The sequence below is a fragment of the Pinus tabuliformis genome, chromosome J, assembly GCF_031772625.1.
Source record: "Pinus tabuliformis cultivar Carrire ecotype Pingquan chromosome J, CPIR1, whole genome shotgun sequence".
Classification (NCBI taxonomy): Eukaryota; Viridiplantae; Streptophyta; class Pinopsida; order Pinales; family Pinaceae; genus Pinus; species Pinus tabuliformis.
In genome coordinates this window covers 53,572,621-53,590,704 of record NC_142295.1, presented here as the reverse complement: position 1 = coordinate 53,590,704, position 18,084 = coordinate 53,572,621, and positions in this window count along the sequence as shown.

Sequence of the window (18,084 nt, the reverse complement as noted above, 5' to 3'; positions counted from 1 at the left end):
TTACACTGTTACTCTTGTACTTGATTTGAGTTAGTAGTTTTCCAAGTGTCGAAAGAAAGTTTTCAATTCCAAATAACAAAGTGTCGTCATTGTCCTCATTTGTTTTGAAAATAAACTTGTTAGTAATTGTCGCTTTGGAAAATAATTTAGATTTGCGCTTAGCTTTCTTTTTATCATTTACACATTAAGAAGGCTGAAAACAAATACATGCATGTGCATTTTCATTTAGACTGTTTGTTGGCTTGATTTAGGATAGTGCATATAGTGTGTGTTTTGTGCTCTTTGTTGAAAGAATGCCATCTCTCTTTCCTTAGTAGCTAGGATTTTCATTGCAGAAAGAAGATTAAACGATTGTTTATCATCTTAGATTGCATTTTAGGAATTGTACATCTACATCACGTGGTGAACCTGAAAGGAAAATTTTTTAAGCAAGATCAACCATAAAATAAATTTAATGACTCTAAAAACGCTTTGGAACCTAACGCACAACATCTAGAAGTCTAGGCTAGAGACGTATTCCGGCGTCGTAAAGCCTGGTAACTGTTGTTTTCACTGTTGGTTGGGTGATTCCTCCACTTTGAGATGATAAGTGCCAGTATGGACTTGTGCTCCCACATACCATCGAGTATATTTTGGGAGACCACAATAGGCTTTATCCTTTATCCATAGGAAGCCGTGTCTGCCACCCTATCAATCGCAATGCACTGAACACAGCATTCAGGAAGATTGACCGCCGTACCATAAAAAGTATTCTACAGTTTTGCGATTGGTTTGGTAATCCCTCTGTCTAGATTTCTAGAGCAGTCCCTTTCATTCCTTTTCAGACTCCTTAATGGAAAAGGTCCATCTGAGCACTTGTCACTTCAGGCACATTAAAAATCGAAGGCGACTAGAGTCATCTTTTGTTTTTTATCGACTCTTAAAAATTGAAAAAACAAGTTGTGTCAAAGCGTCTAAAATTTATTTTAAATGGAATAATCATCACCTTTCCTACGTTGATCTTAAGTTGAGAAAAATGGAGTCCACCAACCAAGGAGTTCCCCTTGGAGGAAATCCTAGTCCCTTCTCCTCTTGGGGAGGTGTTGGTGCACCCCATATGGCCACATTGTCTCTTCCAGGATTGACAATCGGCTTGCTCGTATGGCTCTTCTCAACTTCTGTCGTTCAGAATACCGTCATTCCTGAACAGTCAAGTCAGAAACTAAACGATATTAGAGTTACCCCCCAACCCTCTACTTCATCCAATTCTTCCTCTCCTCCTTCCTCTTCGCCTGATGAAGCTGGTAAAGCCCAAAATCAAGTAACTAAGAAGAAGAAGAAGGAGCCAAAGGCGAAAAGGGGCAACCAAGCATCGTCTAGTGAAAATCCACACACTGCACTGACCAGGCCTAAATCAACATGTGTCATTTGCAAAGGAGACCACTATCATCGAGATTGTCCTTGCATCCCTCGGATCTTAAAGGACTAGTCTCCTTGATGCACAATCTGGTGTCATCAACCTTTGACGATCATGTTGAGCATACACCGTCAACTAGTGAAAGTGAAGCCCCTGGGAAAAAAGGAAAATATAAATTTCCTTGTAAATTGTGTGAAGGCAATCACGTCGTCCACCGTTGTCCCTTCTTAGACGAAGCTAAAAGAGTTTTGGACAACCGTCCGGTTTCACCATTACGGCTTCCTCCTGGATACAAGAAACTCTTGCCGAGTCCGTCACTAGTTGAAAATCCGGCTGACACGCCCTTGTGGTTGGCCGAAGCGTCTATCATTGAAGATAAACCATCTGAATCCATACCAGATGAAAATCAAAAGGTTGAGGTGGCAGTTGACCCGGTCTTGCCTTCAGAAGGTCCATCTTCAGATGATACAGTCACCGAAGAGAACAAAAACGACACCATTCAAATTCTCTTCGTAAGCACAGACTCCGATGAACATGGGGGCAGTCTACCCATTCCTTTATCATAGGAAGGAAGTTCGTCAGAGTCGTACCCGACCATCTATTCGGTCCCACCTCCAAGCAACCTGGTTGTTTCCTTTGACTGGAATCTACTAGGCAGACCCCATTTACCAGCTAGTGTACCATTCTGAATCATTGCTCAAGTATATAGAATGGTTATGGCCGGTACCATCATAGATGAAGGGGCTTTTGTGAGTATCCTTTCCTCAACTGCTTGGAAAGCACTTAGTTTTCCATTGCTTTTGCCTGAGATGAGAAATCTAACAGGCTTTGACAAAGGAACTAGTCGACCGTTAGGGATCCTTCCCGATGTGCCGATAACATGGAGAAGGAAAACCGTTCACATGAACGTAATGGTAGTCCAAGGACCCCTAGATTATAATATACTCCTTGGACGAGACTATATTTATTGCATGGGAGCCATTGTCTCCTCACTCTTTAGAGTAATGTGTTTTCCGCACGAAGGAAGAGTGGTCAAGCTCGTAGACCAGCTTTCATTCCCCGGTTCACACATAGCAAATAGTCATATACCAACCCTGAATGGTCTTTTCATGCAAGGAATGTCTCATCAATCCCCAGTCCGTCCTCCTGATGAGCGTGAGTGATTCGGAGGGCATGACTGAAACCCAGGGGGCATGCACCCTGGTCTGCTTCGGCAGGAAAACTTCAGGTATAGGGTAGGTTTCTGCGAAGGATATATGACTAGTCTGACACACCCATCCGTTTAGGAAAAGGGGATTAGGCTAGAATAAGATTCCCTCATCAAAGTTATGTGAGTGGAGGCGTCTGCGCCACTCACCTTTGTCTATTTCGGTAGACATCGCCGAAGAAGTGTTTTGTTTGTGGTACAAATAGAACAATCTTTGGTAACCTGAAAAAGGTAGGCCTTTCCCGATAAAAAAAATGTTTTGTCTGCAAATTGAGGGGTAACCTCGAAACTCTATTTCACTATACCTGGGGGCATGCAAACCTTTTGGCGTGCAAGCAAAGAGCGACCATTTATTTTTTAAATTTATAGGTCCTCTAACCCTTTAAACTCGTAGGATTGGTCGTTTCCTAACTTGCATAAAGAAAGGATGTGGGGCAAAGCTTTGAAATAATGTCGTTTTTAGATGAGACATTCTTATTATATGACTGGATCGAGCAGTTTTAACGCGGACTTCAAGCTCGTTAAAAAATAAACATAAGCAATGAGCAAGTGTTTCCCCCAGCGTTTAAGCTCATTTTAAAATAAAAAATGAACCAATTTCCGGTAAATAACCATCGTGAATGTAGTACTTCAGCCTTTTAAGCCTTGGTCATGTTCTCATCATCACCTCCACTCTGTATTGGCTGATCATTCACCTCCACTTGATTGTTTACCCCTTTTGAGGAACAACTGCGAAGAGTGATCTTGTTAGCCATCCTTGTGACACTGCCGTGATTGGAAAATTCCAAACCTTACCTGGAATCAGCTGCTACCCAAATCTATCACTCGTTCCTCAAAAAACGAGTCTCCTTTAAGCTCTTTTCAACTGACTCGTAAAATATGAAAAGATTGCCGAGCCATTGGCCTCTCCAGCTCGTTAAAGTGACCGGAAGTGCTATCCCTCCTTTAGATTTTAATATTTTTGGACCTGAGGGATTATTACACAAAAAGATCGAGTGCTTGTTTTGTTCGGCTCATTAAAATTACCGAAAATTCATCCCTTTCGTATTATTTTATACTTTTGCCGACTTAAGGGATTAGATGACGAAAAAGGATTTTTGGAGTTTCCTTTACATCCCTTTTCAGACTCTCTAAAATTGAAAAGGATTGAGTTATCTTTGTCGTTAAACTCGTTAAAACCTAATAGCGACAAACTTGTCCATAACAGACAAGAACGAGTTTCACTATCGCTAGGCTCATTAAAGCATAGCGATGGGTTTGCCCGAAGGGAAAATTATAGAACAAGCATATGTTATCCTCCTCAAGCTTGACAAAAATAAAGAGTTACTGGTCAGCAATGACTGGGGAAAATTAGGAAGAAAACTTGAAGAAACTTTGTTGGTAGCAAGTCACTCTTGAACATGACACTTTCGCTCCGCATCCGAGTCGGGTTGGGTTGTTCCATTCACTGGTCACATCACCATGGTTCCATCACACCATCCACATTTGGGGTTAATGCTACCAATCCATCATGTCAGTGTCACCGATATGTTCAAGAGAAGTCGCTCAGAGAATTCACCTGTGTCTCACCCACTATAATACATTTTCGCTCCATTCTTTCATGACCGCCACCCTGAACTGTATATCACCAGATCGTTTTCACCTCCATTAAAATCATTTGCTCCGTTCCATGTCATTGATGTGGGATTCACTAAGGCCCTCCTATGACAGATCACTCCTTGTCGACATCAACTCATTATCCAAGAAGTCGATCTAGGAACAACCCTTTTAGTACTTTGAAGCTTGCATGCCTCAATGGCAAGTTTCTCACTTCCGGCGACAGGTTTACATAAATGGCCTTCGACCGAAATATTTTGTGTGGTGTTCAACGCCAAGTCCCTTATTCACACCACATGAATTGTATTGTAGTACCTTGAGGATCATTATCATTATTGCTGATTCCTCTTGTGCCTGTTAACAGCTTATATCATTGGCTGGTAATCAGGTGATGTCTTTCCATGTTTGACTCCAGAACATCTCTCACATGGATCGACTTGTACTTTTTAGTGAAGATCGAACGAGATTGAAGACCCCGGATCTAGTTTCATCCATCCAGGTTGTGATATATATTCAGGAAAATAAAGACATCAAATGTACATCATTGCTGCACAGATAATCATCCAATCTAAGGGATGATGGCTCTACCAGAATCATCAGTCTAAACTCAGACGATTTTCTGTCCTATGTACATGAAAATGAATTTATAAAGTTGAGCATGGTAATGCCCGCCTCAGCTAGATCATGAAAATAATATGAAGATAATGTATTGTATTGTATCTTATTACATGTCGCCTTCCAGCTCCAAAAAACTTCGGATCCTCATGACAAAGCATTTCACCCGACATCAAAAGATTAACGACCTCATGCTTTAGGGGGCAACTGTTATAGAAATTTTTGGGCACTGCAACCCCAAGCATAAATGTCCATAAACCAAGGGCTCCTAAGTCCCTAAAGGTGTTGTTCCAACCCCTAAAATAACAAGGTCAACTGATTACAGCACCTCCCAGAAGTTCTCCATGAAAAACTACTCAGAACTGGTTAAAACTGGACCCTTTCACCTGCTCCATAGGCAAAGTGTGTTTCATCCCACCTGAATACACACAGTAGGTGTGATGCATGTCAAAAATCCCTTCTATGGGGTGCGATGGGCGAGAAGGGACAAATGGCAGGGTCAATCCGCAAGGTGGAGGAGCATGGAATCTTCCAGAAACCTCTCCTGTGACACTTGCCTCTCTGAATTCGACCAGGGATGAGTAAGAGATCATCAATCTCTAAGTGGAATCAAGAACTATCAGAGAGAAGACACTAATCAAATCTCAAAAGCTGACTCACCTCCATTGTAGACATCTATATATGGATCCCTCATCCCAGAGATCCAAAGGCTGGAATTTTGTATCTTGTAAGGAAGTGTTGTTGGTTTCTGGTGCAATATCATAGTGTTGGGTGATCTAAGCTTTTCATGAGGTGAAGAAGGGATTTCTTGCTGAGAGGATGATGCTGGGTCAGAACAATTGGTTGTAATCCTCTTTGCTCTTTCTTGATTATCAATAAAGCTATTCAAGTTTTCCTCCACATTCTTGTATGGTTGATGATTTATGCATTTGTGTGGTCAATGTACATCTGATCCTATATTGTTTATGATAATAGATCTATGTTCTTGGATAGTGTTATGCTTCTTTGATTCTACAGGTACTCTTTGAAGCTGGGTAGACAAGGAAGCGAGTGGCAAAGACCTACCAGAAGAGAGAGGAATCAAGCAAGGAACCAAGCGCAAGACAGAGGTTGGTCTCCTTATTCTTCTCTTATCTATTTCTCATAAAGGAAAACGAAAGTAGTTTTTAATGTGTTTGTTTCTAAGGTAGCTACCAGCCTTAGTGGGACTAGCAGCTCTGCATAGACACTAGTTTTCCCGATAACAGTAGGTTTAATAGAGTTTCTTGTAGGATGGCCTCTGCTTCCTATAGGTCTTTCTGTGTCTCCTGTAGGAGACCTTTTCCCTTTGATGAGGAAGACCTTGTGACATGCCTCCTAACATATGTGATGGGAGATTTGGGAGAGGCTTGTCCTGATGATCCTTCTCCTTGATTTTTCTCAAGAGGAGCTATCTTTTGTTGCTGATTTGGTGAGTCTTCAATAACAATAGGAGTTTTGGTGGGTGTTTGAGGTCTTCCTTGCCTAATCCTTGTGCTCTTTCTTGTCCTAAAGTATAGTGGGGTTTGTCTTTGTCTTTTTCCTTTTGACTTGATAGGTGTACTTAGGGCAGTAAGAGCAGTTGTTGCCTCCTTCTCTATGGGTTCTGGAGATACCCTTGGTGATTCTTCCCCTTATTTGCCTTGAACTATAGACCTCTATTATTCCTTCTGTTTTGTCTCCTCTTTTCCATTCTCCTCCTCATCCTTGTCTCTCTCTTTCTCTTCTTCATCTAGTTACTCACTTTGCTCATCTGTCTCTTCTTTTGTTTCTTCTTTTGTCTCTTCTTCATTTTCCTCTTCCTTTTCTTCATCTTTTTCCTCCTCCATTTTCTCTTCATTTTCTCCCTCTTTTTCTTCATCCCTCTCACTAGTAGTGGGTTTTTTGTCATATTCAAGAGCTCGAGTTTCTCCCTCTACTTGCATGTCTCTGAAAGTTGTCCATGTAATAGGGAGTCTTAGGTTTTGTAGAGAATCTTCTAGGATAAGTTTCATCAACCCATGATGGGCTATTTGTTAATGTTTTCCCCCCTGCACTTTAATGATCATATATATCATTAATTGAAGAAAAAAGTAGGGTATACTTAATCTATTTTGAGGAGGTGTGTATGCTCCAAATCTCATATCTTGGAGGAGTCTGAAATGGTATCCATACACCGCATTATATCTCCCTTCACATGATATATATTTAATGAGGTGGTAACTAACTTAATTCCAAGGGTATGGAAGGATTTCTCTTCTGACCCCATTTTTGTCCTCCATTTCCTCCTCCCCTTCCAAACAGAACTTCTTCTTTGAAAGAGTGTTGTTACCCTTATCTTCTTTTCTCCAAGGTAACCCTAAAGGGAGTGTGGTGATTCTACTTATAACTTCATGGGTGATTTCTATTGATAGGCCTTTCACAACAACAGTGGCATGGGTCCTAGTGAGGGGTATGAGTGAGAGAGCAAAGTCTCTGGCCACCTCATCATCATATCCTCTCATTCTTTCAAAGAAACCCATCCAATTGTGCCTTGTGAAAATTTCTACTACAGGAGGGCGCTGATGAATTCTTACTGTGTTTGCGGGTTCCCTCTAATTAAAACACTTTATCATCTTTCCCTAGTAATTGTGGAGGCTTGTATGGATATAATTCAAGAATTCTAGTGGGTGAGAGATTTAAATGATAACTTTGCAATATAATTCTCCTAGACTGCAACTTCCTTAACCAAATGGAGGATTTTTCTTCTTATTTTTTTAACTAGAAAATATGGGAAGGTATAGCTCCTACCTCATTAGTTACTATCTAATGAGAACAACCTTTTATCTCTCCTCCCTTAATTCCCATTTCTAATCCTGTAGATGACTGCTCTGTATCATGTAGATCTTCCTGTAGGATCCTGTAGGTTTTCCTGTAGGATCCTGTAGGTGCCTCTGCGCTCCAAAATGATCACTGTCTCCTATAGGTGTTGCTTCAAGAAGGCCGAGGAAATCCTCTGTTCAATGAATTATCGAGATTTATAATTCTCTTTTAGTGTTGGAATCAATGTTTTATTTCCTTATATATATGATCATGTGGGATGGTGTGCTGGCTATCTAAGTACGAGTACCTCCTTTTGGACCGTTGGTCCCACTATCAGTCCATCATTTCACTCACCTCGTAATCATTTCCCACTTCATTCCTAGGTAACTTAACCATTTTTGGCATTATCTCCTTTTTCTTCTGATTTGATTGCTTCCAAGTGTGGAGTGGTCTAACTATTTTCTCCTTGTGAAATGGCCGAAGGTGGCCAAGTTAACTAGCCACCTTTGCTTATAAAACCAACTCTTACATAATCCTACATTTTTTATCATATCGTGCTAACGAGAGAGCATGAGTAAGATGACATACCTGTGGGTAAGATGCCTTGATGATGATGCTCATTGGATAATGATGTCCCTGTGTTGTGTATTTGTTGCATATTTTTTATTATTGGCCTCTTTTGATGCTTGTTTCCTTAGATGTGCAGGTACTAGAGAGTGATGTTGATTATCTTGTTGCTTCTATTGAGCTCTAGAGGAGCTTCCTTAACCTTGGAATATTTATGCTAAAGATGGATGCAACCCTATGGAATTTCCTTTGTGGGATAGGCTGCTATAAGATTTCCTACAGGAAACCTTCAGGATGTCCTATAGTTGCCTCTCCCCTAAACTTTCATACCTTTTTTCAGTTATGGAGCATGAGGATTTTTAACAAGTGTAGAGAAGGGTTCTTGTGAATGGTAGGTGAGAGGTATAACCCTCAGGTATTGTCCCTGTGTCCTCTTTTCTCACCCTCTTCTATTTGTTTTTTTCTTCTTTGAAAACTATATATATATATATAGATATATATCTATATATATCTATATATATATATATATAGATAGATAGATAGATATATATATATATATATATATATATATATATATAGAGAGAGAGAGAGAGAGAGAGAGAGAGAGAGAGAGAGAGAGAGAGAGAGAGATTGAATTGACTTATTGGATGGATGCAGGGTTAACAAGGTGGTGAAAGGAATGGTGATGATGTGGTGGAGTGATTATTTTATTTTTTTGACACAGGTTGGTCATCCCCTTGCTCTAGGGTCACTTTTATTGGGATTCCAAAGCCATTGTAATTCGTACTAGAAACTCCTGAAGAAAACACAAAGCCTATGTAAACTGAGTTGGAGGAGTTCATAAATGGAGGGATTAATGGAATAATGAAGAATATGAGATGGAGGAACTAAAATATGGATTGTGTAGGTCCTTATGTTCCTCTCAAGTTGCGCTGATCCTCCTCCTATTGGCCTACAAACAACATTTTCAAACTTTTTCTTTTCTCTCTTTTTCTTTTCTTTTTTTCTCTTTTTTTGAAAACAACTAGTCTACCTCCAAGAGGTTTTCATCCTAGCTACTTTCCCTGGGTGCCTCAAAAGAGGTTTTCACCCAAAGATCTTTTTATTTTTTCTTTTCTTTTCAACACCATTGGGCCGCCTCAAGAGGTTTTCAACCCAACAGTGGGACTCAAGTGCCTCATGGAGGTTTTCACCTGAGCCTCTTTATTTTTTTCTCTTTTTTTTTTTTTTCTTTTCTTTCTTTTCTTTTTTAGGGACTTGATGGGGTAAAAGTTGAGTCTTTCTCCACTACCATCATTGTCTTGATGATGCCATTGATGGATTCTTGATTTGACAAGAGCTTCTTGTAGACCTTCAATCTGTACCCATTTACAAGTAAAGGGATAGTCTCTGCATCAATGGTACTTATTTGTACTAACCCATTATCATGACATTTTTCTATGACATAAGGCCCTAACCATCTAGTCCTTAATTTGCCTTTAAAATCCTTGTGTTTGGAATCATACAACAAAGCCCAATCCCCTTCTTGAAACTATCTTTACTTTATGTTCTTGTCATGCCAAATCTTCCTTTGAACTTGAGTCACCTCTGTGTGCAGGAGGGCCTGCTTCATAAATTCATCTAACCCATTCAACTGGAGCAATATTTCTTGTTGTGCCTTGGTGAGATCTAGATCCGGTTGTGATTCCATTCTTAAGGTGTTGTATTCAAATTCAATGGATAGCAGGGCCTTCTTCCCATATACTAGCTTATAAGGAGTGAATCCATTGGTGGTCTTACAGGTGGTATTGTAGGCCCAATTGGCCTCAACTAGTCTATCTACCCAATGTTTTTTGTTGCTGCTAATCACTTTGGTCATAATTCCTTCTAGTGCTCTATTGGTTACCTCCACTTGCCCATTAGCTTGTGGGTGGTAAGGAGTGGATGTTTTATTCTTGATCTTGTGCTAGCTCAACAAATTTTCAATCATGCGAGACGTAAATTGACTGCCTTAATCAGTGACTAGTTCTATTGGGTACCAAAACTTATAAAATACATTTTCCCTTAGAACTCAGCCACTTTCTCTTATTTTTATGCTTTGATTTCCTTGGCTTTAGCCCACTTGGTTAAATAGTCAGTGCACACCATGATGTAGTTCTTTTGCCTGGATGGAGGGTCAATGGGCCTAATGAAATACATGCCCCACTTTTCAAATTCCTCGAAAGTCACTTGAGGTTATAGAGGCATTTCATCCCTTGGGGTAGGTTTTCCCATTATTTGGTAGCGATCACACTAAATAGTATAACTCCTCACATCCTGGTGAAGAGTGGGCCAGTAATAACCATCTTGGATCACCTTGAATGTTGTCCTTTTGGCTACAAAGTGACCTCCACAAGGCCCATCATGACAGGTTAGAAGGATGTCAAAGACTTCCTCCTCCCAGACACATCTTCTTAGAATTTGATCCAGGCCTAGTTTGAAGAGGTTGCCCCTAATCCAAGTGAATGGGTCACTCTTCCTCAGAATCTTGCTCTTTTCCTTGGAAGAAAAATTTGGTGGAAACTGTGCAGACACCAAGTAATTTTCTATGTCAGCAAACCCTAGAGAGAGAACTGAAATGGTGAATAAGTATTCATCTGGTAACTGATCATCAACCATTCCTTCCTCCCCTATAGGCAAAGTCAATCTGGATAAAAAAATATGCAACAACATTCTCCTTTCTAGGCTTATCAATAATAGTTAAATCAAATTGTTGCAATAAAAGAAACCATCTAATAATCTGGGAATTTACATCATGTTTATTCATCAAGTATTTAATTCCAACATGGTCAGTATGTACAAATGTTTGGTAACCCGTAATGTAATGCATAATTTGTTCAATGAATGCACAACAACTAGGAGATCATTTTCAGTCACTGTGTAGTTCAGTTCGGCTTTTGACAGATTCTTACTGATGAAGTAAATGGCATAAGGTAGCTTTTCATCTATCTGGCCTAGAGCTGCTCCTATGGCTTTGTGAGAGGCATCAACATGTATGTGGAAAGGAAGAGCCCAATTAGGGCCTCGGAGAATAGGTGCAGAAATCAACTTGTCCTTTACGGTGTCCAAGGCCTCTTGACAGCTTTCTGACCATAAAAATTTGGAGTCTTTGGCCAATAACCCAAATAAAGGAGAAGATAACTTGCTGAAGTATTTTATAGATATCCTATGGTATCCATCTAAGCCTAGAAAACTTATGACATCCCTTTGTTTTTGCGGAGGTGGGACCTTTTGGATGATGGCTATCTTGTTCGGGTCCACCTGCAATCCTTTTTGGGATATTGAATGACCTAGAACAGTCCCAGCAGTCATCGGGAACTCACATTTTTCAATGCTAAGGGACAAGTTCATTTCAATGCATTTCTTTAGCACCTTACCCAAGTTGGAGAGAGCCTCCTCGAAATCACACCCATAGGGCATAAAATCATCCATATAAATTTCCACTGTATCATGGAGTAGATCGGTAAAGATACTCCGGAATTCCCTCTGGAAAGTGGCAGGGGCATCGCATAGGCCAAAAGGAAGGACCCTATAAGTGAAAGTACCCCAAGGGCAGGTTAAGGTGGATTTATCTTGGTCCTTTGGGCTAATCTGGATTTGATTGTACGTGTTAAACCCATCTAAGAAAGAGAAAAACTTTTTCCCTGCCAAGTCATCTAACACTTGGTCAATGAAGGGTAGAGGGAAATGGTTTTTATTTGTTGCTTTTTTTAACTCTTTGTAATCAACTGTTGGGTCCCTATAATACTAGTGATTACCCCATTACTATTGTAGTTATACCCCTTATTTATATTGTTGTGCCCCTATTACCCCCATATTGTTATTTCTGTGCCCCATAGAATCCCTCTATTGTTATTTTTGTGGCTTTATATTATTATTGTTAGGTCGGCTGGATTATATTGTGACTCCTTAGACTCCTATATATAGAAAGGAGGTTTTGTCATTTGTATCATCCAAGAATTGTTCATTTATGTAATGTAAAGGAGGTTTCCCCCTCGAAGAGGCTGAATTCTAAGGCGTTGATCTATCTTTTCTATCTTTTCTTGAGCTGGTTTCATAACATTTGGTATCAGAGCTTTGGATTCTAGGGTTTCGCTGCTCCAAACAGGTCATCGTGGCATTTTCGCTATAACTTTTTTTTTGTGACGTTTCAGAAGTCGCAAAAAAACCCATTTGAGAAGAAATTTCGCTGAACCTTGGGTCCGAATTTCAGAGCTTTTCGCGCGATATTTGCGGAGATATGATCTGAGGAAGTTGGTCTTTTTGCAGACTCCTGAATTACATTCAAAACAGGTGACCTGGGGAAAATCGTCATAACTTTCTCTCTAGGGATCGGATTGAAATTTCGTAAGAAGGTACAGAAAGAGGACGGACTGTAGTTTCTTGTGCGTGTGTTTCAGATTCAAAGGTTGAAACAGTGACTCGTGGCACGTCGTACAAGTTCGCTCTACTGAACCAGTCTAAAAGCAAGTCACTGTGGGAGATTTCACATAACTCTTCCTTGGAGAATCCAATTTGGCTCAGACTTGTGGCATTGGAAAGAGGACGCAGAAGGCTACTACAGGTAGCAATTTCAGAACTGGATGATCTGAAATTACAGAGATACATCAGATTCAATATCAAGCTTCTATAAAGTGAAAAAAGGTGTGTAGTTTTTTTTAAAATTTTTGTGTAAGCTTGGTTTAACGAAATTCAAAGGGCATAGTAAAGCATTATTATCGGTAACTGATGCCCCGAGGAAAGAAAATGCAAACACCTAGTAAGGAACCTGAAAGCTCTAGCATGACTCATGAAGAAGAGGAAGAAATGCTACATGATATATCAAAATTACAAGAACAAGTGCAACAAATGTCACGCTCACAAAAGCTAACAGAAGCTAAGATAAGTGGCGTGGAATCTAAGATAAATGGCGTGGAATCTAAGATAAAGGGCATGGAAGCTAAGATGGAGGATTCGATGGCAAATTTGAAGATAGATTTGAAGACAGACATGGAAGAATTGAAGAAGTTGCTACAAGAAAGGGTCACTAATGGTGAAAAGGTAGTAAAGGAAACTCATGATGAGAACAAAAGAAATGTTAATCATGATTCCATAGACACTAATGTTGGATCGAAGAATCACCATATTCCAAAAATCGATATGAGGAAGTTTGATGGCAAGGATCCCGCCACATGGATATTACAGATGGAGCAATTCTTCGATCTCAATAATGTGCAAAACACACAAAAGGTACGTATGGCAACTGTATATTTGGAACCAAATCAGTTTGTATGGTATCAATGGCTTTGCTCTCGTAAACAATTTATCACTTGGGCAATTTTTACGGAAGAATTGATAGCACATTATGAGGATACAAAAAGCAACACTTTTTTTAGCCAATTGATAAGTCTCAAACAAAAGGGTTCAATAATGGAGCACATTGAGGAGTTCCAAAAATTGAACATAAGGGTAAAAGATATTCCAGAGGAGCATAGGATTGATGTGTTCATAGGGTCTTTAAAGGATAATATCCAACATGATGTTCGCCTTTGGGAACCTGATTCATTAGAGAAGGCATTCAGGTTAGCAAGAAAAATGGAAAGCAAAATTATGGCAACCAGGAAGCATACCACTCACAACTATAAAGACGGAAGTGTTGTTGCCCCTAGTCTTCCACAACCTATAAGGTTGACACCACAACAATTGGAAGAAAAAAGAGCAAAAGGGCTTTGTTACAGTTGTGATAGCAAATACACTAAAGGTCATAAGTGTGCTGAGAAGAAATTATTCTACATAGATTGTGAAGAGGAAGAAGAAAAGGAGCAAGAAAGGTCAAAAGAAGAGGATATACTCCAGGAACAAAGCCTAGATGAAGAACAAATAAATCCGACCATATCTTGTAATGCATTGGCGGGAATTACCACTCCTCAAACCATCAAGATAGAAGGACAAATCAAGAAGAAAAAGGTAATAGTGTTGATTGATTCAGGAAGCACCCACAATTTTATTCATTGTAGGGTAGCAAAAGAATTGAATTGCTTCCTATATCCAGCACCAGAGTGTCAAGTGATGATTGCAAATGGAGGAACAATAAATTGCTCTGGAAAGTGCCATAATATCAAGCTATCCATGGGAGAATATGTATTGACTAGCCCAATGCTTTCCATTCCAATGGGAGGTGCTGATGTTGTACTAGGAGTCCAATGGCTACAATCCTTGGGTACAATAGCTTTTAATTTTCAAGAACTTTTCATCAAATTTTCTACGGAAGGAAAGGAAGTTGAATTAAGGGGTATTGCAGGGAAACCAGGAAAGATAATCAGCTCTAATGGCATGACAAAGCTTCTAAAAAAGGAGCAAAGAGGTGTAATTGCACAATTATGTTCGCTAGATGTTTCCACATTGGAATCATCTATTTCTCCAGATCTCCAAAAAGTCCTGGACAATCATTCCAAGGTATTTGAGACTCCCAAAGGTCTCCCACCTATGCGTGATCATGATCATGCTATTCATCTGATTCCAGGAAGTGTTCCTCCAAACATCAGGCCGTACAGATATCCCTATGTCCAAAAAAGTGAAATTGAACGTATGGTTGCAGAAATGCTAGAGGCTGGTATAATTCAACCGAGTCAAAGTTCTTTCTCAGCTCCAGTAGTATTGGTGCACAAGAAGGATGGATCATGGCGCATGTGTCCGGATTATAGGGAGCTCAACAAGCTCACTATTAAAGATAAGTTCCCCATTCCTGTCATTGATGAATTACTGGATGAATTGCATGGATCAATTTACTTCACCAAGTTGGATCTTCGTTCGGGATATCATCAAATCAGAATGAAGATTGAAGACATTCCGAAAACGGCATTTAGAACTCATGAGGGTCATTATGAATTTTTGGTCATGCCTTTTGGCCTTACCAATGCACCTTCAACATTTCAAGGTTTGATGAATTCAATTTTCAAACCATTCCTTAGAAAATTTGTGTTAGTATTTTTTGATGATATACTAATCTACAGCAAGTCTTGGAAGGATCATGTTGAACATGTTGACAGGGTGCTACAACTATTGGAGGAGAAACAATTATATGCAAAAAGATCCAAATGTTTCTTTGGAGTCCAGGAGGTGGAATATTTGGGTCATATTGTATCTCATGAAGGAGTTAAGGTAGACCCTAGCAAAATTAAAGCCATTAAGGAATGGAAAATCCCCACATCCATAAAGCATCTGCGAGGATTTCTTGGGTTGACAGGGTATTATCGCAAGTTTGTTAAGAATTATGGGAGAATAGCAGCACCTCTAACAACATTATTGAAGAAAGATTCATTTTCATGGACTCCGGAAGCAACAAAGGCCTTTGAACATCTTAAAGAGGCAATGTGCCAAGCACCGGTCTTAGCTACACCGGACTTCACAAAAACCTTTATTGTGGAATGTGATGCTTCAGGAAATGGAATTGGTGCTGTTCTAATGCAAGATGAAAGACCCATTGCTTTTGAAAGTCGTCCAATCAAGGGAAAGTTTTTAAGCAAAGCTATTTATGAGAAGGAAATGTTGGCAATACTCCATGCACTTAAGAAATGGCGACCCTACCTAATGGGAAGACACTTCAAGGTAAAAACGGATCATGATAGCCTTAAATACTTTTTAGAACAAAGATTATCCTCTGAAGAGCAACAAAAGTGGGTCACAAAGATGTTGGGTTATGACTTTGAAATCATCTACAAAAAAGGGAAGCAAAATGTGGTGGCAGATGCACTCTCAAGAAAGGATGAGGATGTGGAAGCATTGTTGTGTGCCATTTCTATTATCCAACCAGATTGGATAAACGAAGCAAGGGAGGAATGGAAGAATGACGAAGAAGTGTGGGCACTTATTCGAAAGCTACAACAAGATTCCAGTACTTCTGATACATTTAGCTGGCAAAATGATTCGTTATGGTACAAAGATCGCTTATACCTCTGTAAGAATTCCCAGCTAAAACAAAAGATTCTTATGGAATTGCACACTTCTCCCTTAGGAGGGCACTCAGGATTTTTAAAAACTTACCACAGGGTTAAGAAGGAATTTTTTTGGGATGGCCTTAAATCAGATATTCAAAAGTTTGTGGCGGAATGTTTGGTTTGCCAACAAAATAAAGTTGAAACAATTAAGACACCGGGTCTATTACAACCTTTATCCATTCCAAGCCAACGTTGGGAGGAGGTTTCAATGGATTTTATCACAGGTTTACCCAAGTCTGAGGGAAAGAGTGTCATCATGGTGGTAGTTGACAGACTTACCAAGTATGCACACTTTTGTGCATTATCACATCCATTTAAAGCCAGTACAGTTTCTACTGCATTTATGGAAACAGTTCAAAAGCTACATGGAAACCCAAAGATTATTGTAAGTGACAGAGATCCCATTTTCACTGGAAATTTTTGGACAGAATTATTTTCTTGTCTTGGTACTCAGTTAGCTCATAGCTCATCTTATCATCCTCAATCTGATGGGCAAACTGAGATAGTAAACAAATGTTTGGAAGGATATCTTCGTTGCTTTGTATCTGATAAACAGACACAATGGGTCAAATGGTTGCCTCTGGCTGAATGGTGGTATAACACTTCCTTCCATACAGCAACAAAAATGACCCCATTTATGGCACTTTATGGGTATCAACCACCATCCATCACATCATATTTAAGAGAAAATTCTAAGGTTCAGGCAGTGGAACATCACATCGAACATCAACAACAAGTCCTCCAACTCTTAAAGGATAACCTCGTGTTGGCACAAAATAGAATGAAACAACAGGCAGATCAACATCGCAGTGAAAGAAGTTTTGATGTAGGTGATTGGGTATTCCTACGGCTACAACCATATAAGCAAATGTCCCTAAAGCAAGCTAAGAAGGATAATAAATTATCACCAAAGTATTATGGTCCGTACAAGGTGTTGCAAAAGATTGGTACTATGGCATACAAATTGGAGCTTCCTGCAGCTTCTCGATTGCACCCAGTTTTCCATGTTTCATGTTTAAAGAAGGTTATAGGTGACAAGCTCCCAATTCAAACAATATTGCCAGAACTTGACGAGGAAGGAAAAATTATATTGGAACCGGAAGCAGTCACAGAAACAAGAACTCGACAGCTACGAAATCGATCAATTTCAGAGTATCTTATCAAGTGGAAGAACTTATCCGCTGAAGATTCCACATGGGAGGATGAGAATTTTATGCAGAAGTATCCAGAACTACTCAAGCGTTGAGGACAACACTTTTTTGAAGGAGAGGGGCATGTTGGGTCCCTATAATACTAGTGATTACCCCATTACTATTGTAGTTATACCCCTTATTTATATTGTTGTGCCCCTATTACCCCCATATTGTTATTTTTGTGCCCCATAGAATCCCTCTATTGTTATTTTTGTGGCTTTATATTATTATTGTTAGGTCGGCTGGATTATATTGTGACTCCTTAGACTCCTATATATAGAAAGGAGGTTTTGTCATTTGTATCATCCAAGAATTGTTCATTTATGTAATGTAAAGGAGGTTGCCCCCTCGAAGAGGCTGAATTCTAAGGCGTTGATCTTTCTTTTCTATCTTTTCTTGAGCTGGTTTCATAACATCAACACAAATCCTCCACTTCCCATTTTTCTTTAGAACCAACACCAAAGGAGAAATCCACTCACTATCCGAGATAGGGTAAATGAATCCTGCATCTAGCAACTTTTGCAATTCTTATTTGACTATATCCTTGAGAGCCCAGATTCATTCTGCTTTGGGGTTGTCAGACTGGTTTGCAACCTTCTTTTATATAAATATGGTGGGTACACACCGATGGGTGCACTCCCTTCATTTCTTTGTAACTCCAAGCAAAGGCATCCAGATGTTCCCTTAGCATGTTGCACAACTCTTCATCTTGGTGTC